This window comes from Castor canadensis, chromosome 12 (assembly GCF_047511655.1).
Source record: "Castor canadensis chromosome 12, mCasCan1.hap1v2, whole genome shotgun sequence".
NCBI lineage: Eukaryota > Metazoa > Chordata > Mammalia > Rodentia > Castoridae > Castor > Castor canadensis.
In genome coordinates, this window is record NC_133397.1 from 110,608,961 (window position 1) to 110,634,040 (window position 25,080).

The 25,080-nt window shown below is 36.5% G+C and overlaps 1 long non-coding RNA gene across 6 annotated transcripts in view; it reads left to right on the forward strand.

The window, feature by feature from the left end:
- LOC109702711 (uncharacterized) overlaps positions 1–23,456 on the forward strand; it is a 67,597-nt gene extending 44,141 nt beyond the window's left edge. For 3 of the 6 annotated variants that reach the window (XR_012439931.1, XR_012439928.1, XR_012439933.1), the window contains 2 exons: positions 3,677–16,165; positions 18,148–23,449. This is a non-coding gene — a long non-coding RNA (uncharacterized lncRNA). Of the gene's footprint in view, positions 1–444; positions 604–3,676; positions 16,194–18,147 lie in introns of all 6 variants that reach the window. The other 3 variants (XR_012439930.1, XR_012439929.1, XR_012439932.1) reach the window with 3 other exon arrangements.
- Positions 23,457–25,080: the final 1,624 nt, after the last annotated feature.

Genomic DNA, 25,080 nt, shown 5'->3' on the forward strand with positions numbered 1-25,080 from the left:
TCCCATTTGTCAATTCTTTCTCTTATTCTCTGAGCCATTTGAGTTCTACTGAGGAAGTCCTTGTTTATGCTTATTGCCTCCAGTGTATTTTCTGTTCTTTCCTGTACAAACTTCAAGGTTTTGGGTCTGATATTAAGGTCCTTAATCCATTTTGAATTGATACTAGTACAATACGAGAAGCATGGATCTAGTTTCAGTTTTCTGCAGGTAGATAACCAGTTTTTCCAGCAACATTGGTATAAGAGGTTGTCTTTCTCCATCACATGTTTTTAGCACCTTTGTCAAAAATTAGGTGGATGAAGCTGCATGGATTCATATCCGATTCCTCTATTCTGCTGCACTGGTCATGTAGTTTTAACAGTCTATTTCCTGCCTGTAGAATTTTGGAATCCACCATCTGTATTTCATTCTTTCATGCCTTATTAACTATGTCCTTTCATCCAGGTTGTCAATGATTCAGGTGTTTTAAGTCTCAAGAAACTTGTGGAACTGCTAGGTAGGTCATATGGATTCAGTGCATTAGAAAAAAAGAATCGGCCACAGATCCTTCCTGGATAAAGCCATCTCTCCAGGTGACTTCTGCTGGGATGCCTGAGACATTCTGTGAGTGAAATGACTAATCTCTTCAAAGAACACTCTGTGTGATTGAAATACTCTGACCTTTCATCTTCCTAAGGCAGCGGGAAGAGGTTGACCAATTAGAGTCTTTGCTTTGTCTCCCAAGCAAGTTTTATTGACAGTGGAGCTCCTAAACTAGGCATTTACCTGGTAACAGTTTAGCAGTTCTTTCCTCAGCTTATCTCTTTTTGCACAGATTTTGCTCCAAAGAGCTTGAATAGTATAATCAAGAGTACAGAGAGCAGAAATGAAAACCAAAGAGTGATGCTTAGAATCCAAAGGACATACTTGAGAATCCAGAAAGATCTGAGAGCCTGTATCAAAAAGTTGTGAGTTATGGAGGATTATTTCAGCCCTTGAAACCTGAAGTTAATTTTTTAATTAATTTAATTAATTTTTTTGAAACTGAATTAAATTTTTCTAGCTGAATATCATAACTACATTGGACCACAGATTCTTTTTACTTCCCATTTTCTGCGTTTGTAGCCAGATTTTCTTTATGTAACTGTTTCTCTATCTGTACCACTGTAATATGTGTTAAAGGCAGATAAATTTTCTCTTTAGATTCGCAAGTCCACTAATAGAAAAGAATTGTGCCCAAGAGCAGTACCAAATGGACTGTAGAAATCTCATCTACAACTGGTTTAGATTGTTTAAATGATAAGATTGTCTACTTTTGAGCTGACTAGATTTAGGTGAAATGATTTTTACTTGTAACGGAGGCTGTAATAGGATGAGTGTCTGGAAAACATGAGTGGGATTGAATGTTGTTTGTGTGGGGGAAGAATGTGAACATTGAGGCCACAAGAGGAACTATGGAAAAGGCAATTTAAAAAAGACTCGTGACTTTCATCCACTGCTCTTACACCAGTTTTTGATACTTTACGTGTGAAAGGGGAGATTATTCAGGTGGACTTAATTTTAAATATGCACTATGTAAAATCAAGGCTCATTCTTAGGATGATGGCAAAAGTTACAGAGACTAGAGTCTGTGAATAGAAAGGAAATGCAGGAAGGCATATGAAAAACCTCTAGTTCCATACAGCTGACCCACAGTGACAGACACAAGGACACAGGAACCTAGAGTCACAATTGTGAGGAACATTTAGCCAGCAATATGAATGAGTTTGAGAAGGGATTCTTCCCTTGAACACCCAGATAAGAGCACAGTTTTGACCTATATCTTGACTTTAAAATTTTGAGGACCTAAGCAAACTACGCAGTCAAACTCACCTAACTTCTGATGTAAGGAACTGCTAGAAAATAAATAGATGTTTTAATCGACTTGGCTTGTGCTAATTTCTTGTACAGAAATTGAAAGCTAATTATGGGCACTAAGTCACTTTGTTTAGTGACACTACAGATGCTGTGGCCATGCAGTACTCACTTCTGATTCCTTTCATAGAGCACAGGGTGTTGATAGAGATTTTGTAAATCATGACTGGGTGTGAGAAATTCCATAAAAATTTGGCTTTAAAAGTTTTGGGTGTCTTATTTAGTATCCAGCATTTCTGTGTAACTGTGGGATCAATTCATTGCCCATTGTTGTGTGAGAGGAAGAGAACATGATCTCTCTGAAAGGCCAAAAATATTCAATATTGATGGCAGATTCTGGTAACTCCAAACTTATTTTCCATTGTGAAATGATATGATATTTAGTTCAGTCATTTTGACCTCATTTCTGCTGCTAAAAAACAAGGGAGAAATCGGCTCTGAGAAAGAATTTAAGAATCAACACCATGGGGTTAAACTTAAACTTAAAAAATGATGTAAACTTTTCCAAATATACTTTAATGACATTGATTAGAGGTCCAATAGTTAACCATAATCTGTATTTAAAAGAGATAAAAGTACTGCTTTAAGTTTTGGGAAAAATATACTGTTTGAGGAAATAGAGTGCCTGATGTAGTATAGCTACAAAAACTCTGATGATCCATTGATATTGATACCATGAGCTTTTTGGGGGTTAGGTATTGGGTTAGAACTCACAGCCTCATCTCCCACTTGTGCCATAAGCCAGTCCTTGGAGCATGTGTACACTGCCACACAATTCCTAAATTGAGCCAGTGATAAGGTTTTAATTACTTTTAGCTAAAAATCTATTACCAATATGTAGGTATTTTCAATTAGTTAATTTGGTTGGAGAAGTTATTAAAATAATCTTATTTTAACACTTTAAAACCACAGTCATTTTTTACATTTTATACCTCACACTACTAAAATGTTCCAATAAGTTTAAAAATCTTAGTAAATATAAATTATTTGGAATTTCTTCTTCAGTAGATTAAAGTTTCAAAAAGTCATTAAAAGCAGATTTCTGTGCTCCTTAATCACTCTGGTTTTATAATAAATATGAATTTTAACTTATTAAAAAATCTAAGAATATATTCTTCAAAAACTAAAGTAATACACTAAAATTGGAATTTCAATTAAAAAGATTGGAATAAATTAGCAATTTTCTATAAAACTAATAAATATCCAGTGAACTGAGTGCATACTATAAACACAGAAGTTTTTTAAATAAATTGGCTTTAACTTACACCACGTGCACTAGTCTATCCTACCTTTTATTATCTGTAAAAATAAATCTCTGGTTAATATGCAAGAGTGTTATGGGGTATGAAAACTCTCTCTCTCTGTATCTATTTCTATTTCTACTCACCATCACTCATGCACTCTCTTTCTCTTACCATTTTTGATAAAAAGTGACAAAGGGATAATTTAATTCTACAAATCAGTTTCAGTATGTAATAATAATTATAAAAACTTATGAAAAAGAAAGTTTTAACAAATAAGTGAATGCATTAAAAACAGTATGTGGTTTAATTGTCTACCCAAACCATGTCTATTTGGTATTTGGTAGCAGTACTCCAAACAAGTATATACCACTTTGAAATTATTTCATGACATGGCTTTCAAGCCAGAAATGGTGACTTTCACCTCAGAAAAAACATTTATATAAAATTTCTATTCTATCAGTAGTCACAGTTTTTAAACATATTTATTGTCTAAAATTTTGCTGGAAATTCCATTGTTTGCATGTTTGTCTCTTTTGCAGGGCTTTGGTTACCTGAGTGTTGGGAAGCAGGTGTTGCAAAAGAGTAAGTGGAGGTGACAGAATAGAATAAAGGAAGGACTACATCTATATCTTGGCTCAAACTCATGGCACACATTTGTCTTTAATACTCTGGATATGCTGCCACTTTCACTGTGGGAACAGTAGTGATGCCACAGAGAAGGAAGCACGCAGAATTCTCTAAACCCCGATGCTGCTGAGACCAAAACATTCCCTGCTGTGACCGAAGCCATTCTGCCATTGCTGTCACAGAAACTGAAATAAAATGATGACTGCTTTATTTGATTCAACCGACAGTGCTTCTCTGTCCTTATGCTTACTAACCTGTCATCTCACCTTGCTGAGTTTCATATGTTTGTTTTTTACTCAGCATTCTGAGAGTGTTTACTATGTTTTATTAATAATTAGTGTAAGTAATGATCACCTTTCTTGGCTGTAGGAATACATACTTCATTGAATAGATTCTTACTACCTTGAAAAGTCTGTAAATATACCATTAGACTAACTCATACAAAAAAAAGAGATACTAAAGCTACCTCATGGTAGTTAAGTACAGCACAGAAAATTAAAAATATTAACACAGTACATAGTGACTTATCTATACCAGATGAGACAACACGGAAGACATCACTGAGGAGGTAATTTTAAATATATCAACTGCATGCTCGGAAGGAACCAGCCATCTAAAAATGGTGCATAAATATTCTTGATACAGAGAATAATGGGTGGAGATACAAGAAAGTAAGAAGAAGCAGGCACTGTCAAGGGCTAGGGGTTGAATGTTTCCAAGCCATTCATGTTGGGAACTTAATCGCCAGTGCAATGGCATTGATAAGTCAGGTCTGTGTGGACTAGGGACACTTATTACTCCTCCTGCCATGTGCAGACAAAGCATTCGTCCCTCTGGAGGATGTGGGAGCAGAGACTGGGCCTGCTAGGACTTTGTGCTTGGACTTCTAGCTTCTAGAACTCTGATATATTAAATTTATATTCTTTATAATTACCCAGTCTCAGGTATTCTTTTGTAGCGGCACAAATGAACTAAGACATCAGGTAATCAGAAGAAAGTTAGTGTGACAATGTTTGGGGATAAGTGACTTGGAGGTTTTAGCAAGTCTAACAATATGCCAATTTAAAACAAGGACAATGAAATTTATTTATTTCAAACAAAAAGTGACATATAGCCATCTTAATTTTCCAGTAATTTAGAATAAACCAGAGGTAATGAATTATCGTTCAATATTAACTTATAAAAACATAACAATTTTTTGTCTTGGAGTTCTTTCTTGGTTGCTTTTCAGTAAGCTGACTGTCATGTTTCAAGTTGCCCTGTGGAGAAGCTATATGTCATGGGACGGAGGGAAGCCTCTGATAACAGATAGGATTAGAACTGAGTCCTTGAGTCCAGCATCTGGAACAGAATTTGGACAGTAATAATGCAAATAATCTTCTAATTAAATCCTCCCTCATCCTAGCCTACAAATGAGACTGCAGCTCTGACTGACAGCTGACTGTATGTTATGAGACAATCTGAGCCAGAAGAACCCAAGTAAGCTACCTTGGAAATTAGGATGTGATGCATGCATGTTATTTTCAGCTATGACGTAATTAATTTGTGACACAGAAAGAGAGTGAACAAAGATTCTAGAAATGATATTTTACCAAATAATGTAATACAGTATTTTCAGATGTACTATATTTGAATTTGCTAAGCTATATGTAAAAATATGAAAACTATAATACCGTATCAATAGCTGAGAAATCAAATAAGATTCCTACATTACTTATGAAATCTCAATGTACAGAAAGCCAGAAACTCAATGTCTTCCTGGTTAGAAGAAATTGCTGTGTCAATAAGATGCTTCTTTTCTTGAAAATAAAAAAAGTTTTTAAAGATCAGCAGTTTGGTCAGATGTTAAACTAGAAACAGAGCTTGTGGTTTTCTTTATGCAATAAAATAACAATAAAGTTTAAAATGCTATGACAATTAGAAACCAGAAGCAGACAGAAAATATTGAAAATGTAGGAGACAGTTTATAGCAGCAAGACAAGAACTAGACAGAGAGCAGTGAGGTGAATCATATTGAGGATGGAACATTAAGGGAAAGATTTATTAACTGCTGCCTTGACCTGTTGGTCTAGAATAATCTTAAATCTTCTAGCATTCAGGATTTATAAGAATGGTCCATAGGCAACGAAAATGTCATTCCCATATGAAAAATGTCAAACTAGTAATATAATGCAGTCTTATGTGCAATTTCAATTTTATAGTAGCTACAACAAAAATATAGAAACAATTTAAATTTATTTTAAAACATTTTATTAAACCTGTTTATCCAACGTAACACTGTATCAATATGAAACCGACATAAATTTCATTAGCTGATATATAATACAAACTTTTTCTTCCAAAGTAATATGTGTTATTTACCTCTCAATTTGAACTAGCCATGTTTCAACAACACAGTACCTACACTGGCCACCATGGCTCAGACCTTATTCCATTGCACATATTTTCTTTCATTTATAATACACAACATGCTCTATTATGACTGAAGTGGATTGTTCCAAGCAAACCTGTATAAATAAAATGTAAATTCATTACAAGTAGTCAAGTTAATATAGATTATTGAAAACTGACATCCGTTAAGGTAAAAAAGGATTGCAATGTCCATGCTTATATTTTAGGCTTTGCATTTGAAGTAGTTGTATAAGTTGTTTGAGTAAAGCTGGAAGAAATTGATGAATTGGTAATAAAATTCCCCTTTGAAGATGAAAATTGAAAGATGGCCCAGTAAAGAATTCATAGGGAGTCAATAAGGCCATGTGTTTAACTGAGCTTCCCAGTACAGAATAGGAAAAGCACAGCTTATGGACATCAACCCACCAACTTAGAGGTGTTAGCTGATGTCAAATAGTGAAAACACATCAGTGTTATAACCAACAGCTATGTGTGTGCATGCACCGGTACAGAATGGGAGTGACAGTTTAAGAATGTTCTACAAAAACATTGAAAATTGTTTACTGCTTTTAGATATTTGAATTTTTATTTGTAAGCATTTTAAATATGTTACAATTCAAAAGAAATAATTAGGATGGAGTGCTACAAATATCTGAGAGACTTTGGCTATATTTATCATAGAGCTTTCCCGATTAAGAATTTGATCCCTCAAAAGTAATTATCTGATGACTGCAATTGTTATGGCAAAACATAGATGATGGGGAGGTAAAAATTTTTTGTGATTCCTTTTATTTCTAATAGACTCCTTCTTTCAAGCATGTATATATTGACTTTCTAGTAATCAACAATCTAATTTAAAAATTAATCCTTATCACTGAAAAAGGAAAAATTTAAAGTTAAAACAATGCGAATGTTTCCAAAGTACACACTTGCTACCCATAAATAAACTTGACATGAGTTTGATGTCTACACATTCATTTGTAGTGCTTCTAGTATTCATTTATGTATTTAAACATATATGCAAATGTGTGTGTCTCTGCAATTGTATATTATAAAAAAAGAAATCATAGTGACAATTTTCATGTTATTTCCAGGTTATATTATTATCTTGTTTTCCAGGATATTTTGTTTCCACGTTATCATTTTCAATGATACCATCTCTCTCCAGACTAGTGTGTATAAACTTAACACATAAACAGTTAAAGGCTGTTCCAAAACAAATACCATCCTGTATTTTCTCGTGTCAGTGTCAATAGGCTCTTATACTTACTCATTTTTCACAAACTATAAGTGAGCATCATTTCATACCTGTAAAGGATGCCAAGAGTTGGAATTATCCTGCCAAATAATAAGTATTTAATATTGTCATTATGATGTATTTATTTTCAAAATAACCATTAATGCATTTTGAACAGCTTTTCAGTATAAAACACATCATATGAAACACATCTCTACGTAGGAACATCCAAACAATATATAAATCAGAAAATATTAGATTTCCTATTCCTGTCCCCTAAACGACAGAGGAGTTCCCTTTGAAAAGATAAATAAATATGCTGGTGCATGGCTCAAGTGGTAGAGAGCCTGCCTAGCAAGTGTGTGTTCCTGAGTTCAAAGCCCAGTAATGCCAAAGTTCAATAAGTTGTACTTTATTCTTTGCTTGAATGAATCAGTGAAATCAGCAAATTACTGACACCATAACAACTAAATATTCATTATTATTTTCCTGAATATTATATATTTTGATAAAATTCTGTTAATATTTATTTTCTTCTATTAAAATCTTATTAATTACCACTCACACACACACACACACACACACACACACACAAATGAAAACATGTAGTACTCACGTATATGGACTCTTACACCCTGATTTCAAATAAAAAAGAGGATGTGAGGGCGATCTGGCTGCGACATCTGTCACCCCATTGATCGCCAGGGTTGATTCGGCTGATCTGGCTGGCTAGGCGGGTGTCCCCTTCCTCCCTCACCGCTCCATGTGCGTCCCTCCCGAAGCTGCGCGCTCGGTCGAAGAGGACGACCATCCCCGATAGAGGAGGACCGTTCTTCGGTCAAGGGTATACGAGTAGCTGCGCTCCCCTGCTAGAACCTCCAAACAAGCTCTCAAATAAAAAAGATTCCTGAATATCTTAAAACTTTCTTTGCATAAACTTGATCTAGAAACTGAGTGGAATGGCAGTCACCAAAGGCTGAGAAGAATAGGAAGGAGACAGGGATGGGCAAAGTGGCTCAGTGGCTACTAAGTTCTCAATAAGACATTCTGGCTGCTATTTCCTAAAAGAGATACTCTAATAGACAGAGATCAATCTGGTACTGTGCATTCTAAAAGAAAGAAATAGTACTGAGTATTTTTGCCATAAGTAGTGACAAAAGTTTAAGAGGACAGATATGTTTAATCTGGTCACACAATGACTGCATGTGTAACATCACATCATATTCTGCTAAGATGCAGTTTTTGTGCGTTTTTATGAAATGAATCAAGACAAATGTAATTTAAAACAAAAAGAAAAAATATTGTGCTCAGACATGCTAATTTACCAGATTGCATTTTAATTTTTTTGAAACAGGGTCTCACAATGTAGTCAAGGGTGGACTTGGGCTCTACCCTCCTGCCTCAGTGTCCCTAGCACTGGAATTGAATTCCAGGTGTGTGCCACTTACATTATTGCATTTCTTTGTCTTAAAAGTTCTACTGCATAAAACTAATTCCAGAGGAAAAGCTACTTTTTTAACGCATATCTTAAGTGATTTTTTTCTTTTGAAATAAAATCTCACTTTACCATTAATACAGTATGTGTGGCAATTTAAAATAAAGCCTAAAATCAAACGTTTTTCCTCTAAACACATATCTAATGTATAAATTAATTAACTGTAGAATTTTGAGTTCATATTAAAATGCATGTCTTTTGGAGTATCTTAATTCATCCTGTGCTTTAAATTTTTTTTCCATTACCGTACAGCTTTTACATATCAAAAACTCATGCTGCTCACCTAGGATTTATTCTACCTAGATTTTAATGCAAGTCAATTCTGATCAAAATCTTCTCCACATCCGTTAGCCTCCATATGCTATTGAATTATCCTTCTCAGTAGTCTCTGTTGCCTCATTCTGAGGCATTTTAAATTCTAACATGCTAAACATTCTAAGATGGCTGCCTGAAGCCAGTTTTATGATATTATCAAAACAGAGGCCATTTTGTTTTAACAACATAATTCTATATTTTTAATTAAAAGATTGAGTTCATGTTGGTTAGCAAAACTGCTGATAAATATGTCCTTGAAATATGTGACATAATTTTTTATATCTACACATAAGTATATCTGGATGATTGTGGCTGAATTAGTTTGACCATAATGTATGTTTATAATTTGGCATAAATCTCAATTTTTATTTTAAAGTATATAATATTTGTCAACAATTTCTAGATAATTGTAATATAGTCTGTAAAGATTTTACATTTATTTAAAATGTAAATCTTATAAATGTTAGAGATGAAGGCTTATAGCAATTCTTACATTGTAGGTATTATTAGTTAAAACATCTGGGTTGTTAAATTATTACTATTTTCAATTGTATGACATCCCCTCCTCATTATTTTAAGGGAAAAGAATGGGAAGCATAAATTAGAGCCCTTGGAATGAAATTATTATAGTATCTTAAATATTTTCCTTCATAATATCTTTCTCATAACACAATAAATATGAAACTGTGATCAATTTGACAAGTCACTTCAAATAGAAAAAATGTGGAAACCAAATGACACAAGTGAGTCATTAGGCATCAATAGTTAATTACAAAATTGACTCATGTATGTGTAATCTTTCTTGAATTCATTTATTCTTTTTTTCGCTCTAAACATAGATATTGATTTTAAGGATAAAGTTAAAAATAGGAAACAGTCCATGTTCTCCTCTCAAGCATGTCAGAGGAGAAGCAGAAATAAACAATACTGAAAGTTGTATAATTTTTCACAAAATAAATTCAAAGTGGATAATAGGACAAAATGTAGAACACAAAACTATAAAAATCTTGGAAATGAAACCAAGAGACAATGTAATGACTTGGTTTAGTAATGACTTTTTAGGTAGAACACCTAAAATATATTCTGCAGAAGAAATTTGTACGTGAACATCAGTAAATTTAAACCTTATGCTCTGAGAATACTAAGTGAATTAAAAGACAAGCTGCAAACTGGAAGAAAATATCTCCTAAGCACATCTATAAAATCACACAAAGAATTCTTAAGATTTATCAATAAGAAAACAATCTGTTTGGCATGTTGACACATGCTTGTAATCCCAGCACTCAGGAGACTGAGGCAGGAGAATTCTCAGTTCAAGGCGAGTCAGGGTTGCATCACAAGTTCCAGGCCAGCCTAGGATACTTAGTAAGACCCTATGGCAAAAACCACAACAAAAATCAAAGCGAACAAACAAAAACTCTTAATTATAAATGTACAAAAGAGCCTATTAAGTTGTGTCCTCCACACAGCGATGACATTTCCTTTTGATATACACAGGAACCAGGCAGACACCTTCTCAAACCCTGAGAAAAGGGACCTATTTGGCCATTCCTGAATACAACCAGATATTTGCTACAGTGTGAAACCAGATCTAGGATGAAACATGGTGAAACTGGTTTCAGCCTTAAAGAACACCATGGTGGAGACAGGCTAGCAACAGGGAAAGAAAAAAGCGTCCATGGGACTCAGCCTTTCCCAGCAAAATGTCATTCCATACTAAACTCCTCCTTTCCACACCCAGAACCATCTGTGGACCTCTCCTCCAATGGTCATTTTATGGTCAGGGTGGCAGTAGTAAATTTTCCCAAAAGGGGAGTCTCTCTGCTGTTCAGACTGGAAACAGTGCATCCTGGGTAAAGGAAAATCTGTCCTCAATGTGACCTCCCAGGTACAGCCCTCTGTGAGTATTGGATGCATCTCATACATTCAATTAAGAACCTGGGAATCAGCATAAGTGCATGCCCACAATACCCCATGTTGGAGGACAAGACCTTGTCAATCAAACCTGTCAATCAGCCTTACTCCTCTTTCAAAGACTGCCCAGATTTTTCTTTGAAGAAAGATTCAGGCTTCTGTGCTGGCCAGAGCCCACTGCTCTATCTTTTCCAGTGCTTCTCCTTTCCTTTCCCTTTTTATAAAACTTTGCTACTGCTCTGCAATCTGTGTTCTGTCCAGTGCTTTATTCTGAGATGCAAGGACTTGACCAGTGCCTTCTAAGAGCTCTGACTGGGTCCATGTTGACCTACTGTTTCATCCCCACTCATTGTCACCTCATTGTATTCAGGACCCTTGTGCAGTTCCCACTGCCAGTGCTATCTTGTGCTGGTCCACTCCTGACCCAGACTAAAACTGGCCCACATAAGGTTTCAAAGAAGGAAGTCCCTCATCTGTGGGATGGACCCAAGGCAGTCACCAGTAAAAAGTCATGAATGATCCTTTTACTCGTAAAAACCTGTCCTTTTACTGCACCTCCTCCTAAAAGGTGGAAAGCCTATCTGCTGTGAGGCTTATTTCAGGCAGTGTCTCCTTATTCTCTGGTCAATGAAGTAACTTCTCTGCAATAACCAAACTTCTCTCAAGTTTCGTCATTGGTTCTAAGAGGAAGAAGACCTAGTTTATGCCAAAGATTGCTGGGTCAGGTTAGTTCTACTTTTTATTTTTAAGGAACCCCCATACAGTTTTCCATAATGTTTGTACTAATTTTCATTCCCACCAGCAGTGTACAAGGGATCCTTTTTCTCCACATCCTTGCTACCACTTGTTATCTTTTGCCTTTTTTTTTTATTTAGTTATTTTTTGGAAAGGGTCTCACCTTTTGGCCTGAGGCCAACCTCAGACCTTGATCCTCTTATCCCTACCAGTAACTGGGATTACATGTGTGACTACTATACTAGCTTGTTGGTTAAGATGAAGACTAGTTAGTGTTTGGCCTGGTCTGGGCTCAGACTGTGCTCCTCCTTATCTTCACCTTCCAAGAGTCTCTGGAATTACTGGCTTACAGGCTTCAGTCGCCATGTCTGGAAGTTAATGACTTTTTGCTAATGGAGTGAAGTGATATCTCATTGTGATTTTGATTTGCATTTCCCTGACAACTAACGATGGTGAGCATTTTTATTTTTATATGCCTGCCAGCCATTTATGTGTCTTCATCTGAGAAATGGATGTTTAGCTAGCTGCCAATTTATTAATCAGGCTTCTTTTTGTTCTTCTCTATTCTTTGTTGTTTTTTTTAATGTTCTTTTTCTTGTTCCTTTTCTTTTGTAGTTTTTGTTATGATTTTGTTATTTTGCTATTGAGTTTTTGGAACTCATTATGCATTCGGTGTATCAATCCATTGTCAGATGCACAGTTTGTAAATACTTTCACCCATTTTGTAGGCATGTCTTCACTCTAGGTATTATTTTCTTTACTGTGCACAGTAACTTTTTAGTGTTTTAAACAATGCCATTTGGCTACTTTTTTCTTCTGTTTCCTGAGTTTTTTGGGTTATATCCAAAAAGATCTTTTCCTATCCTATGTTCTGGAGCATTTCCCCTGTGGTGTCTTACACTACTTTTGTATTTTGGGTCTTCCGCTGAGTCTTCAGTTCATCTTGAGCAGATTTGCTTAAAAAGCTAAGCACAATCTTACTGAATGATACAGCAGTCACACTACTAGATATTTGTGAAGTTAGTTAAAAACGTATGTCCACAGAAAGTCTGCATATGAAGGTTCAGATCAGTTATATTCCGAACTGGCAAAAACTGGAAGCAACCAGTAGGCAAATGGATAAATCAACCATGATACATCTGTAAAATATTATCTTATTCAACAAAGAAAACAAATAAGTGATCAAGTTCTGAACAGTCATGGAAGAATACTCCATGCTCTGGATTGAGAACATCCACAAAAAATGTTTCAGCTACATGACATGACATTCTGGACACAGCAAAACTATGGAAGCTATAAATTTCAGTGATTGTCACTGGAAAGGACCAAGGATGAGGAGATGGAGCTCAGATTATGTTCAGGGGAGGGAAACCAATGCAGAGGATACTGTAGTGGTAGACGCGTGACGCCATGTATTTGGCAGAAACCACATGACCGTACAGCAAAAATTAAACACTAAACCATGGATTTTAGATAATAATAACATATCAATATTACCAACCAGTTTAAAAAAATATACTACTCTATTGTACACTGTCAATAATACAGGAAAATGGTGGGGGTGGGGTGGGAGGACAGTTTTTAAGAAATGCTGTCATTTCTGCTTATTTTTCTTAATCCTACACCAAAAATAATGTCTATTAACTTGAAAATTATGTCCATCATAATATAGATTCACTAAGTTACTATAAACTTTCACAGGGGACAAGGAAAACCTTGTAGAAAATATTTTTATTTAAGACTGAAAAATAAAGGATAATCTTCCAAATTGAATTGTGTGATCCCTCCTGAAAAACACACAAGAATAAAAGTAGGAAAATGCTACAAAAGATGAGGCTTAGCTTAAGAAAAGGCTTCTGCTCACAGGTTTTTGCTCTCCATAGTCTTTGCTGGACCTCAGGAAAACTGTTGGAGACTTTGGGGGGAAAGAATTGAGGACAACCAGGGAGGAAATAAGTGGGAATAAAGTATCTTAAAGACTCCTCAAAACAAGGCTACTTCAGTTTCTCTGAAGTGGACTATATTTTAATTTGTGTAACAGAAGAAAAATTAGACATTTGGAACATGCTGATATAGGACTTGATACTGTACTTAATTTGCTCTTTATCACCTACTAGATGCCCAAATCACAAATAGGACAGAGAGTTCACCCACAGTCCAGGTGCTCTGAGTGAAGGTGGAAATCTTCAGCTACCTAGTGAGCCCTGGACCCCAGTGCGAGGACGCTGGGTGATGGAACTGGGAGAGATCCATTAGCTTTCAGTCTGGAAGCCACTGCAGGGAATGCAGGACAGGGATTTTAGAAAGAAATCTTTGCACATTTTATCTTTTTTCCTTGGTCAAAATTTATAACAAGGTAATAGTTTCTTTATTGGAGGTAAAACAGGGACATGTTTCTCCTTAACCTATGCAAATGGTGACACAAAAAGTAAGACAAGGCAACAGGATTACTGTCAACAGTGAAGGGGTAGAAACTTTAAGCAATGGGTTTTGCAGATGCAAATTATTCTTTCAGATTATAATTATATAAATGTTACAAAAAACTTTGACTAATTGCTGAAAAACATGAAATATCTCTCACAATCCAGTCACACTTGTGTTTAAGAAGCAAAAACAATTGGATATGCTTAATATCTTGTACATTTGTGGCGTTTCTCCAAAATGCCTGAAAACAAGGATTTAGGCATTTGCCTTCTTTATGCTTCTGAATAAGTTTGGAAAATCATGTCAGTATTGATAATCTTACTACGCAAAGCTAAAATATTCAAAACTATCTACTAAAAAAGGTCACTGCGTCACACTATTAAGAAAAAAATGTGTTGAGCACCCACATTGCATTTTTCTGTCTAACGTGGATCATTTTCACATTGAGTCACATTTTTTAATATAAGGAAATAAATTGGACAGCTGGCAAGAGGAAAGAGTAGGAGCAGTGTGCTGCTTACAGAACAGCCCAAGATGAACTATTGCCTCATTACTCAACTTGATTATTCCATTTTCATTTTACACAATAAATTGACTTACTTAGCTTCCCAGCATTGATACCAAAATATAATATCTGTCATTGTGGCTAAAGTGTTGGTTGGGCTCTTTGATTTTCACACAGGAATGCAGACTTTTGAATTAATTGAACAATATAGTTTCCATTCATTCTTTATGTTACAGGGTTAATTCTTAATTCACGTTATAATACACAAGAAACTTGTTTTGGTTTATTTATTCATATGTGCATACATTGTTTGGGTCATTTCTCCCTCCCCACCCCCCACCAGCCCTTGGCCCCCTCCCCTCCTCCCTCTCTTCCAGGCGGAGCCTTTTCTGTCCTCTCTTCCAGTTTTGGGGAAGAGAAGACATAAGCAATAATAAGAAAGACATAGCATTTTTGCTAGTTGAGATAAGGATAGATATACAGACAGATTCCTAGCATTGCTCCCATGCACATGTGTATTGCAACCTGAATTGGTTCATCTCTGCCAGACCTCTTCACTACTTCTGGGTCACCTTCCCTATTGACCTCTGTCAATTTAAGATTACTGTTTTAGCTCCTCTGCAGTGGGCACATCAAATGCTTTCAAGTTTTGGGTTCCTTCCTTTCCCTATTCCTCCTGTATGTGTTCTCCCCTTAGCGTGTGACCCATGTCCAATAATATTACTGCATTTACACAAGAAACTTTTTATTTTAATTAAATTATGCTGAGGTACCAAAATCAGTAATTAAGAGGTGATTTGGAGTCATGATCTTTGAGTTCCTTGGTGTAACTTTTTGAAGAAATAACTTTATGAAAATTATTATACCTTTGACTTTAGAGATGCATTGACAATATAAATTCAAACCTTAGTGAATCCAGTATGAAAAATAGAGCAAAACAGAAAGGTTTCACAGCTAAATACCTGTACAACCACGTAATTCCTTTAAGGCTACGTTATGATTTCTTCTCCCAGATGATGTATTCTCCATGTTCATATGACAGTTGGCTAAGTTGTGGCAAAGCACCAGGAGTTTGCTGTACAGAGAGAAAATTAGGTAGAGCTGTTTATAAACCAATTATTTCTGTGTTTTCTGTCAGGGAACATTTGCCATAATTTTTTTGTGAAAGAAATATCCTGAAATCTGACATTTCCTTTTTTTTCTTAGAAAATCTTCTGAGTATTCAAAATACAGTTGTTCTTAACCTGGAGAGGATCCACATATTTCAGTGTTCCTCCACCTCTGTGACCGATAACTGAGGAGGGTTGACTTAGTACTAAGGAGGTCTTTGATGGCCCAGAGCTACCTGAAATGAGTTTTCACGCTCCTGAACATAAATGCATCATGTAAGCAGATCGACTCTGGAATGTTGAGGTGAAAAATCTAGCAGACTCAGTGAAATATTCAAAACGGGTACACAGAGCCAACACAAAGATTTGTATTCTTGGAGTTTTTGTTTTTCTTAATATAAATGTTTATTAAGAAGGTTACATATTCCACTTTAACAAAGCCTATTTCCTAATATGTGGCACCTTTTCAAATATTCATTTTTCATATATTCATATTTTCATAACTTGGGAGCATTTAGGATACTATCTTTGCAATACTCCATTTGGGAAGGAAGGATGGTTGCTTGTAAAAGCAATACTCTTTTCCTCCAGGCCACATACCTTTGGAAACTACCACCTATACACATTTAGTCAATCAGTTGCTGATGACTGAGTAATATTTATTGGGCATCCTATTTATAAAAATATCTGTTAATTTCTGGTAAATTGCTTAATAAAATACAGTTTCTACCTTCGACAGTATAAATACTTGACTAACAAATTAATTATGATTGTTATATTAAAAGCAATACTAGAATTAGAGGTAAAATATGGAAAGTGTAAATTAAGGTACAAATATAACATATCATAATAGAAGAGGTAATTCCTTAGCTGAAAGAATAAGGGCTTCTGGTTGTGGCAAAACTAAATGTCATACCAAGAGGTACAGAGCTTCAAGATACCTCTGGGGGAAGAACTGTCAACTCAAGAATGCAAGTGAATGAGTAAAGATGAAGGAAGGTGGTGAAAAGTAACAAAGCAAGAGTCTGGAGTAATTGTAACAGGCAAAGACTGTATCATGAGCATTTCATTCCAAATTCCTCAAATCAGATGTGAGTATTTCAGAGAATAAAGGCATAGTCAACTCTGGCAGTTCAATCACTGCTTTTTGAACAGGGTATGGAGGGGGAGGGAGAAAGAGAGAGAGAGAGAGAGAGCCTTGCCTTCTTTGAAGTTGCCCTACATTTTTCAGTCTTCTAGATCTTAACACCATGAAACAGGTTCTTAATACCTAGACACAAATGACATAATTCAGTGGGGCGTTCTTTTTATTTGTGCTAAGTAAAGTGAGCAAATAACAATAGAAAGAAAAAAATTAAAAATGGGGAATCTGAAACAAAAACAAAAACACCATTAGTAACATATCTTAGCATGATGCTCACTTGGGGATTAAGGAAGAATGTGAACACCACACTGACTGCAGTTATTACAAATAAAAGCAAAGGAAAAGGGACAGCAAAGAAAGGAATTAGACATTAATGACAGTGAGCTTCAGAATTTAGGCTATATGCACTTTTTTTTCATTTTTTGGTGGGACTGGGGTTTGAACTTAGTGCTGTGGGTATAGAATTTTGGCTAGAAAAACACCCTTATTTGAAGCTGTTTGTAACACAGGACAAACATTTTGAAGGTCAATGCTTGCCAGAGAGAATTTAAGAAGCATTAGGAAAATATTTTAAAATTATGAGATCATAAGCAGAAATTGTGCTACACTTATCAATTTTAATTTTTTTGAATTCACAACATCTAACATTTCTATTTACATGTGATAATCTTGTATATTTTAAGTAACTACCTTAGAAGTAAAGTGATGCAATTTAAGACTGAATACATAAGAATGAGGAAAGATTCCACCAAACACAAACAATGATTTCTAGAAAGTTTTAAATCACTTCTAATAGGAGAAAGTGGTAAAACCATATATCCTAGCCTATGGGAGTAATTGTTCTCACCATGGAAATGTTGTCACATAGAATGAGTTACTCACAGTGATATAAAACACCTTATATTCTAAGTGAAGTCTTTTTATATCTAACCACAGATATATTCATTTGACAAATATAATACAAAATAAATATTTATCTTAATTTGAGGTAGTTGGCCTTGAACTAAAATAAATGGTCATTGCAGAAAAGTTTATAAAGGAGCATATATTTTAGAAGATTTGCCTGAGCAAATGTTAGAACTCTGGAAAAATGTAAACTATTTTTAATTTCCAGGATTGTGGCTGACAACATCTCATGGTTGACACATCAATCCTAATAAAACTACATATCTGACAATCTACATAGTAGGTAGAGGATGGAGATCAATCATCATCTAGAAAAGCTGATGGAATCTGTCGTAAACTAAGAGGACACAATACAATTTTGACCTTGTGTTTAGTAAGTAAATGAAAGTTCAAGTTTAGTAACTTAAATCAATTCCATGTTATAAAATATCAAATATGCTTCTCTGAATAGTGGATGAAATTGCATGAAAATACTTAAATGGACTGAGATTTTAAAAAACAGAAAATATAAACAGGCTATTACAAGGATATAAAAAGTGAAAAGATTATTTATAGTATATTCATTTTAACTAATATATACAACAATAATGCAGTCTTGAATTTGTATGTCTTTAAAATCTCTCAAAAAATCAAATTAAATAGTTATACCTTAGTAAAATTACATTAAAATTTTTTTCCAATGCAATAAAAACTGAATTGAGGTGGATTTTTTCCTCTTTCCTTTTTGTTTGCTTTGGTTTTTAAAGAGCACCATTGGACTAACCTCTTATTAGGATGGGGAGCTCATAAACTCAGGTTACAGTAAAGACACTTGCACATGCATGTATTGCAGCAATATTCACAATAGCTAGTCAATGGAAGCAGTCAAGATGCCCTGCAACTGATGGATGAAAAAAATGTGGTATTTATGTACAATGGAATTTTATTCAGCCATATAGAAAAATGAAATTTTGTGATTTGCAGGTAAGTGGATGGAACTGGAGAGTGCAAAAATGGAGTAAACTTCTATGAAAGCTACCTAGAAAACCACAAGTCAATTGGATTCTAATTGTTTTCACATTCAGACTACTTGCTGTGTTTATAAAACTATTCAACACTTTCAAGAAGGGCTACTTCCTGTTCATTCTCTAGAAATAATTTCAATTTTTTATTTTAATTATTTTTTATTATTCGTTTACTCACATGTATATACATTGTTTGGGGCATTTCTCCCTCCTGCCTCCACCCCCCATCCTTTCTCCCCTCCCCCCTCCCTTTCAGGCAGAACCTGTTCTGCACTTCTGTTCAGTTCTGTTGAAGAGTAGAAATAAGCAATAATAAGAGAATAAGAGAGACATAGTGTTTTTGCTAGAGAGATTCCCAGCATTGTTATCATGTACAAATGTGTTATAACCCAGGTTGATTTATCTCTAACTGATCTTTACACTGGTTCCTGATCCTCTTCTCATGTTGACCTCTGTGGCTTTAAGGTTTCTGTATCAATTCCTCTGGAGTGGGCACATCAAATGCTTTCATGTTTTGTGTTTTCTATTTAACCCCGTACCTCCCGTATATGTTCTCCCCTTGTCATGTAATCCAAGTCCTACAGCATTGCTATATTTGCCCTAGATCTAAAGTCCACATATGAGGGAGAACATACGATTTTTGGTCTTCTGAGTCTGGCTACCTCGCTCAGAATGATGTTCTCCAGTTCCATCCATTTACCTGCAAATGATAAGATTTCATTCTTCTTCATGGCTGAGTAAAATTCCATTGTGTATAAATACCACATTTTCTTGATCCATTCATTAGTAGTGGGGCATCTTGGTTGTTTCCATAACTTGGCTATTGTGAATAGTGCTGCAATATACATGGGTGTGCAGGTGCCTCTGGAGTAACCTGAGTTGCATTCCTTTGGGTATATCACCAGGAGTGGGATTGTTGGATCATATGGCAGGTCTATGTTTAGATTTTTAAGAAGCCTTCACATTTTTTTCCAAAGTGGTTGCACCAGCTTGCATTCCCACCAGCAGTGGACCAGGGTTCCTTTTTCCTCACATCTTCACCAACACCTGTTGGTGGTGGTGTTTTTGATGATGGCGATTCTAACAGGGATGAGGTGGAATCTTAGTGTGGTTTTGATTTGCATTTGCTTTACGGCTAGAGATGGTGAGCATTTTTTCATATATTTTTTGGCCACTTGAATTTCCTCTTTTGAGAAAGTTCTGCTTAGTTCAGTTGCCTATTTCTTTATTGGGTCATTGATTTTGGGAGAGTTTAGTTTCTTAAGTTCCCTGTATATTCTTGTTACCAGTCCTTTGTCTGATGTATAATTGGCAAATATTTTTTCCCACTCTGTGGGTGGTCTCTTCAGTTTACAGAACATTTCTTTTGTTGTGCAGAAGCTTTTTAATTTTATGAAGTCCCATTTGTCCATCCTTTGTCTAAGTTTCTTAGCTGCTGGGGTTCTACTGAGGAAGTCCTTGCCTATACCTATTAGTTCCAGAGTGTTTTCTGTTCCTTCCTCTACTAACTTCAGAGTTTTGGGTCTGATATTAAGGTCCTTGATCCATTTTGAGTTGATACTAGTACAGAGTGATAGACATGGATCTAGTTTTAGTTTCTTGCAGATGGATAACCACTTCTCCCACCAGCATTTGTTAAAGAGGCTGGTTTTTCTTTGTCGTATATTTTTGGCCCCTTTGTCAAAAATAAGGTGGGTATAGTTGTGTGGCTTCATATCTGGGTCCTCTATTCTGTTCCACTGGTCTTCATGTCTGTTTTTGTGCCAGTGCCATGCTGTTTTATTGCTATTGCTTTGTAACGGAGTTTGAAGTCAGGTCAATTTTTTTATGATGACAAATAAAATTTACAAAAGAAATTGCCTGCTTTGTGGGCATTTTGAGGACTTCTTAGACAGAAACTCATTGATTTGTTTGTGAGTGAATGTAAAACTGGCAGAGAAGTGCAAGCCAGGAGACATCAATACCACAAAGAGACAGCTGTGGTAAATATTATGAAAGAATTTGATTTTAGAAAGCTTCATTTTCTTTCTTTGAGAAATTAATGAATATAATATTGGCTTGCATATTTCCCAAATAGACAAATTATTTGGCCTCAGAGAATGAAGTTATGTATTTGACAATATTGATCTTGACATCTTTGATTTCAGGAAAGTCCAAAAGGAAAATACACTATTATTTCAGGAAGAAAAAGATTAAATGTGGATGACTGTCAAGATTCAAAACTGTCAAGATTTCAAAAACTTCATAATTGTGTCACCCAGGAATAAAAACATGTTAAATGTGTCTGGAATCCTGAAAGTTAAGTTGCTTATATTATGTTCAGAAAGCTCCTTTGAGAAACAGTGAATTTATAGTAACAGTGGTTGTATGGCTCACACCTGTAATTCTATCTCAGGAAGCAGAGATCAGGGGATCACGATTTGAAGCTGACCCTGGCAAATAGATCATGAGACCCTACCTTGAAAAACTCCATCACAAAAATGGGTTGGTAAAGTGACGCAGGTGTAGGCCCTTTGTTCAAACCCCAGTACCAAAACAAAAAAAAAAGTGGTTGTTTCAGGATGTATATCTAAATAAATGAGGTGACTGTGACTATTTTAGGATACTCAAGGTAAGAAAGAATTTTTTTTTGCCAAGTCTCAAAGTAATTGTCAACTAAGGGTTATATTTTATGAAGAAATATTCCATCTTGTTTTTTGAATGCTAATAACAGGACAGAGAATGATGGATCCATTGCTTCAGCTAGGTAACCATGAAACCAGATAATAAAGGTAAAGAAAGTCATTTACCCTTCCTTTTAGATCACTTTTGAGATATAGAACTTGACCACCATATCTATCACTAACAACTTACGTCAAACAAGCTATTTAAATTTATTTGCCAAATAAACATTTTCACATTAGGTGACTATTTGCTCAAAATTTATAAATCATTTAGGAAAGCTATTGTTACAATTACCTCTGTGTTCACACTGCTAAACCTTTTTGTCTCCCTTTGCTATACTTGCAACCCTGCTGGTACCCATCTTTTCTGGAGGTTCCAAGAAGCTGGAGAAAAATGCAAGAATGTCATTTGGTCTTACTTTGTATTTCTAAAGGAAAATTCAAGCAGGTATCTTGCATTCCCTAAAATGTCAATCTTTCCTTATTTCTTAGTACTCTTGATTTGTTTTGTCTTTACTAATTCAAAAGATAGTTTCACACTCAGTCCCATTTTTTTTTCAGGATACTGGAATTTCAACTCAGGGTTTTACACTTGCTAGGTACGTGCTCTACCACTTGAGCATTCCACCAGCAGTGTTTCATATTGAGTTGTTTTATTTTGTTTTGTTTTGAGGTAGAGTCTCCTGAGCTATTTGCTTGAGCTGACTTTAAATCTCAATCCTCATGACCTCTGCATCCTAAGCAACTAGGATTACAGAAGTAAGCCACCAACACCTGACCCATTTTTTCAACTCTTTAATGTTTCAATGTCCCTTTCTCATTCTGACTTCATTGCCATTATTCCTGTAATGTAGAGTAAATAGAAACTTTTGGATAATTTCCTTTACTTCCCACATCAAATCTCCAAGTTTATCTATATCTCCCCATAAATTCTCCATTCTTCCCAGTTATTAAAGATGCCATATGTGTGTTTTTCTTAAAGTGAAAGCACTTGTGTTGTTGGTCCTGTTTTCTCTTAACTGCTCTAGAAATTTCTTCTGAAGACATACTTCTGTCTTCAATTCTTTTTCTCCAGGGCTGCTTTGTGATGGAAAAATTTTAAAAGTCCCTACCTCTCATACTAGAGTTTCTTCGGGCTGTTTACCACGTAACAGCTTTCATTACTCTAGAAGAAAACTAAATATAATTCATAAACTCTCATGAGATAGGCATGTTCCTAAAAAGTGTGGGCCAAATCAGCTGCTCAAGACATATTTGCATAAGTTATAGCAAGATAGCGGGAACAAGCCATGATATTGCTCTTTATGTAAAGAGAAATATTCATCCTTGAAATTGTGAAATACTTCCATTAAAGGACACTAAAATCCCACAATACTGCATAACAGGAAACTCTGTAATTGTATAATATCACCAGCATGTACCTCGATTATAAAATGTTACAAGTCTTATCAGTACTTCTTGTGAACTAGTTAGTCGCAGAAGGTCACTCCATTAGTTCTTGACTATGTCAAACACAGTGGTACTCATCACCAGCAAGATTTTGAAAAATTCAGAGAACCTCATTAGTAACAATATAATAAACAGTGACGATATTTATACATTTTAAATATTACTTTGAGAATACAAACATACAAATGTGGAGGACTCGGCGGTGAAGCTGCCGCCGTCCAGCAGCCGCATCTTGCAGAAGAGGACCCCATGGAGGAAGGGCATGGGGAGCTGCTCCAACTCGACGTCCACCTTGAACTTGAACTTCATCATCGTGACAGCCAGCGCACAAGCCTCAGATCCGCTGAGCCCCGATCCCCCCAGCACCGTGACCGGGACGCGAACCGCGCGCGGCGGCGGCCGGGAGCGGGGTCACCACCGCCGCCTCTCCCGGCAGCTCGGGCTGGAGCGGCGGCGGCTGCAGGGCTGACCCGGCCGCCCCCGGGGAGCGGTGGCGCTGCAGCTCGTCCCGGAGCCCGCGCCCTCTCCGTGCGCTGCTCGCCGCCATCGCCGCCGCGGGACCCAGGCGCCCCTAGCGGCCGCGGCCGGCATTGCACGGCGGGGCGGAAGCGGGAAGCAGAAGGTGGGGCTCAGGGCGGGGGAGTTCGGGGCTGGGGGCGCCTGGCAGGGAGACGAACCCGTCCAGGCCGTTAGCGGGTCAGGCCTCTCTGGGGTTAGAACAAGACAAACCCAGCCAAAAGAGCGGCCTTCTGCAGCTTCTTCTGCGCCCTTGTGAACAGGCGCAAGCACCTTCAGATTTCTGGTGCTCTCACTTGCCTCTGCTGCAAGGTAGGGACAAAAACGGTGTCACCTCCCGGGATCATTAGGATGATTAATGAGCAAATTAATAGAAGATGCTTAAAATTGGTAACTGCTTAATGCAGTTAGTAAGCTCAGTATATTTAACACGTGAACTCTAATCTTACCTGCATTTATACCCACGCTCCTTTCTTTCCTTTAGCCTCACGGAATGGTTTTCATTTTCTTTTTCAAGATTGATTCTACTACTGATAATGACCTTATTTTCTCTTACTGCCTTTAAAAGAGGAAAAGCATGGGCGGGCGTGGTAGTGCGTACCTGAAATCCCAGCACTGAGGGCCTGAGGTAGGAGAACCAAGAGTTCAAGGCCAGCCTGGGCTACATAGTAGCATCCTCTCTCAAACAAACAAAATCCCCCAAACACCCTGTAACTTCTCTGTTATTTATAAACGCCTCCTCGCTATCAACAATGATCTTCCTTTGGATTGCTCGGCAGGGGTTGAGTGTGGTGGGTGGTTTTCCACCTTGCAGTTGTTGGGAGACCCTGGTTCTTTCTCTCCTGTGGCTCTGCTGTCCTCAAGAGCCTCCCCTTCTGCATGCAGCTGGTGGAAGAGGGGAATGAACTTGAAGTGAGATGTGTGGGAGGATTTCACTGGCCAGGCCCAGAGGCGGCACTCCTTACTTTGATCACAGAGACCTTTTCCACACAGCCATGCTTGCTTGCAAGGAAGATGAGAAGAGTCGTCCCAAAGATGATTCATTTCTGTTTCTCCAGCATTTATATTCACTGAATGAATGAATGCACGACTCTTTTTTTTTTTCCCCTTGTCCTATTCGTCTCAGTTGCTTTTAAGGTATCTGCTTTAGTGTCTCTGCGTCGAGGGCAACAAATGCTAACTAATTTTTTTAGGTGTCTTACCTATCCTCATGAATGCACGACTCTTGAAGAGCAACGTATTCTAAAAATCCTTTAAAGTTCGACTACTCAAAGATTCTATGCTTTTACTGCCAGAATTTCATGCTTTTTTATCTGTTATATTACTCATCCTTTTCTTTTTTAACTTGATAAAAATTGATAGTGATTTGTTAACGTCAGCAATCTTATCAAAGAGCCAGACTTTGCATTTGCTGGTTCTCCAGAATTTCACTTTTATTCATCATTTCTTTTTTACCTTTCTCATTTTTTCCTTCCTACTTTTCTTGAGATTTTCCTTTTCCCTGTAACT